At 30.2% G+C, this 4,192-nt stretch overlaps 1 protein-coding gene across 1 annotated transcript in view; it reads left to right on the top strand.

Annotated features, from left to right (window-relative positions):
- Positions 1-650: 650 nt before the first annotated feature.
- The window catches only part of VAChT (Vesicular acetylcholine transporter), a 42,266-nt gene continuing 38,724 nt past the window's right edge, over positions 651-4,192 (top strand). Inside the window, exon 1 of the mRNA XM_014431501.2 lies at positions 651-786. The gene's annotated coding sequence lies outside the window, so the exon portion shown is untranslated. The remainder of the gene's footprint in view (positions 787-4,192) is intronic.

Here is a 4,192-nt window from a genome sequence, read left to right as displayed (position 1 = left end):
TATATATATATAAACTCACCAATTTTACTTGATTCTACGTTATGTGAAAACTTGTTGTAACGCCAAATTCAACTTAATTGTCGACTTAGTTGCATTTTTAAAAGAAACCACAATTAAAAGGAATGTTTCCTACAATTCTCAAAAATGTTACAATCGATTCGAGCACAAATTCGAAGTGGGAGTGTGCGAGGACTGAAACAGAATAAGTACCGTAGAGTTTAGTTTTTCTGACTCCCTTGATTTGCCCATTTAGCTATAAATCGGAGTGGAAGGTCACTGACCATACTCTTCATCATTTTAAAATAATTTGTCAATTCAGGAAAAAAGGAAACGAGGACATTTTTCGCCCTAAGCATTTCAAAATCTCGTAGTACCGAATTCAGCTTAAAGCAGGTTTTTTCTTCCTATTTCTAAAAATAGTGGGCCAACTATGAAACATGCATGTTCCAACAACAGCTTTAACCTTGATGTTGAACTTTCGACCGACTGTACTACAGCTCACGTGATCCCCAGCCTCGCGTGAGTGATCCATCCTCAGGAGTACGCGGGCCCAATGGGTGTACTCCAGACATAGGAGGTACCAATCATTAGGGGGCGGTGCGGGGGCGTGGCGAAGGGCGTGGCTGGGGGCGGGGGGCAGTCGGGCGCGGGGCATCGACGGACCAGGACCTGAGGGGACTAGACGGGTCACGACGGAGAACACAGGAGAGGGTATCACGTCAAGGCTAGCCGCCTCCACCTTCGTCAGGGGCATAGCCACCAGGCTAGCCTCCATATCCAACACAGGTAACCTTCTATCCTTATTATTATATTTATATTTACAATAAAAAAAAACAACTTTAAATATATATATATATTGTTTTAAATATACAAGAACGAAATAAAGACTGTAGTTGTAATAAAGAAGAACCTCTTCAGAGGAGAATAGTAAAAGCAAGCCTACGTTTCGGCCCACTTTGAAATCTAGCAAAAGGGCCAGAAACTAAACCCAAAACTTCTTTATTCTTCAAAGTCTTGGAGGCAAGAGACAGAAAGGTGACATATTTGCGAAGTCGTGTAAAGTAGTATAACTTGACAATAACAGAAAGAAGTTCTGTTTTACAAGCTGTGGAACATGTTGGAATCTATACGCTTTTCGAAATCGTTCCACAGAGTACATTATAGGAAGGATATTGAGAGAGGGTTAAAAAAGTATTATAACTTACCTTACACTAATTCTATTAAAATGAAATTTCACAGGAATTTAATTTTTGATATATTAAATATACTGAATAAAGGATTTTTTTTTCTCAACTGTGTTACAATCTCTATAAATTATGAACTACTGCTGAACCTCTTCATTTGTTAGATCAGGAGAGGCCCACCCAAATATATCTTGCGGGCCATTGTGAAAATGCATCACTACTCCGCGAGCCGCATATCAAATTAAATAGAGATAGAATTTTTTTTGGAGTGAAAAATTTAAACATATGAATTCTTACTCTAAAATTATAATTAAATCAGACAATACCTGTAATTTAAAATCAAAGTTAATTTTTTCTCATAATTTAGACAATTTATGTTTGAATATATGGATGGGTTAATAATGTATTTTTAATACAGTGGTTTTCACCTGCTTTGGCTATCATGTAATAAATATATTTTGCAAAATTTGCATTGTGATGAATCTATATCCATAGTTTTTCCACCTGCACCAAGACAAAATTTTAACCTGATATGTGAAGCAAATTTTTAAGAAAAAGGTATGTTATAAAAAAAAAGACAAAATTGTAACCAATGAAAACATGTATAGGACTGCGGTTTAAAATATATATAAATAGAAAAGCATTTTTTTTTTTTACTTTTAAATCAAGAAATGAATAAAAAAATAATCAGAAAAAACTTTGCATTCAGACTTTTAGGAAAGGTTTATAATGCAATCGAACAGAGCGGAATTGTATTAGCTATAATATTTGCTAGTGTATAAGAATACAACAGCTAATGGATTTTTTGAAAAAATAAATTTCAATAAGAAATCATACGTACAAGAAACACAAAAATATTTACAAAAAAATATTAAAACATTATAAAATGTAATTAAATAAACTAAACTATATGCAAAATTGAAAACGTACGTATACAGTATAGTTAACCCAGAATCAGTCATTCGTATTTTGTCTACATTAGTGTGATAGCCAATCTCACGAAAGAAGTATTTGTGTTAAGTTACCAGGAACTGAAAGTAAGCACACAGGTAAGCGTTCGAAGTTAAAAGAGAAACCCTTTTTAAATTATTTATTAATTTATTTATTTATATATATAAAAAAAATTTATAGACGAAATTATATGATTTTGTTCAATATACCATGAGAATTTACTAGAAATTAAGTAGGTATATTTTTTATATACATCTGAAAAGCTTTTAAATTATAGAGAAGCTCTGTGATTAAGCCAGAAAACTAAAAAAAAACTGCATTAGTTTAAAAATTACTGCATTAAGAATTATAATACGATATATAAAAATTATTTATTATTGTATATTATAACACTGAAATAATGAGAAATAAAATTAATACAGGCTATGACTATACCAAGCTAAAGGAAAAAAATATTAAATAGTTTTTATTGAATCAATTTAAGAACATTTAATTTATTATTAACTTTCTACTTAATTTTTATTCTAATATAATATATATTATAGTAACGTTTCCACCACTTTTTTTCGTTATTTCAAACTAATCAGATTTCACCTTAATATTTAAAATATTCCCTTCATATCACTCAAGCAATAAAATTTGAAATTGAAAAATAAAAAAGTAGAAAAGGCATTAAGTAAACAAAAATAAATTTATATTCGGATAAAACCTGTACAATTTATTTTTATTAGTAAACTAAATGAGATTTTATTAATGTTATAAATAGTTTAGAATTCATACTTTCGCCTGATTTTTCCCCAATTAAGGGTTCCCAGTTTATGGGAGTTGGCTTCCTGAACCCACAGGATTAAATCATGGCTAAAGTAACAGAATTAATAATTATTTGGCACAGCGGATTCGAACCTGGGTCCTCAGCGATTATTATTTTATTACCTATTTAAATCCTAAATTACTAAATAGGCCTCATTACGTTCATGTAAATGATCTTTTTCTAATGAATCGCAAGTTGAGAGCGCATGAAATCCAATATGTTGATGGCGTCGAAAAAGCCTAGAAGATCCTTGTAGATTCATTTTTATATAAATATTCCGCCGTTAGAAGTAGTAAAGGAAAATTGCTTGTTAACTTAGAAATAATTGTAAACTATTTTTTTTCAATGGATTCAAATGTAAAAACTCTTTGCAAAAAACGGTACAGTTTGGTGTAAAACATGTTGATTATGGAGGTATCTGTTACTCTAAATTTTGAAACGTAACCTCATGTTATCAGAATACAATGTTTAGTGCCTGTATGGTTTAGAGTATTTTTGTCTATGCATTTTGAGTTTTATCAGGGCTCAATTTAAAAATCTATCAGAAAGTTATAATAATTACATTTCCATGAATAGTAGTTTTCATTACATTTGCCTATGATTTGACAAAACGTTTTTTTCAAATTTCTTTGAAAAACTGTATCTCTTAGGGCAATAATCGTGGCTCACTAAATAGTTTATTAAGTACTTAATGATAATATTTCAGCTACTTGTAATATATTAGAAGTTATTGGCAATTAACATAAAATACAAGGTGGCTATTATGAAAAATCTGTCATTTTAAGGCGACGGAATCTCAGGGAGCAGTAAACATGTTATTATTGCATTATTCAAATATTTTTACATAAGTATCAGTTGAAAGAAATTAATTTAGATTAACTTTTAGGTGCAACTAAATTTTAACCAATTTTTACTGAAAAATATGTATTCCGAATGAAATTCTAAAAAGAAAAAGATCAACGAGGATCAACTAAAGGATATTACAGTGGTTGATTTTATAAGATTTGATTTAATTCTCCAGGATTGATAAACAATAATTTTTTTTTAGGAATTGATTCATTTGGGACTACGATGATAACAAATATATGTTCAATCATTTTTACAAAAGAGATATTATGATCATGTAAAATAAAATATTAATTGTACCTTACTCCAAGCATATGATGTTTTAATCATACGCTTTGCGTAACGGGGTGCAAGCAGTATTGATTTATTCTAATTATTTAATATTGAACTAAATTTACTA

The sequence above is a fragment of the Halyomorpha halys genome, unplaced genomic scaffold, assembly GCF_000696795.3.
Source record: "Halyomorpha halys isolate HHAL.00 unplaced genomic scaffold, Hhal_1.1 Scaffold978.1, whole genome shotgun sequence".
NCBI classification, from domain to species: domain Eukaryota; kingdom Metazoa; phylum Arthropoda; class Insecta; order Hemiptera; family Pentatomidae; genus Halyomorpha; species Halyomorpha halys.
Note: the sequence above shows the minus strand (reverse complement) of the source record. Positions and strands in the feature narration are given on the sequence as shown.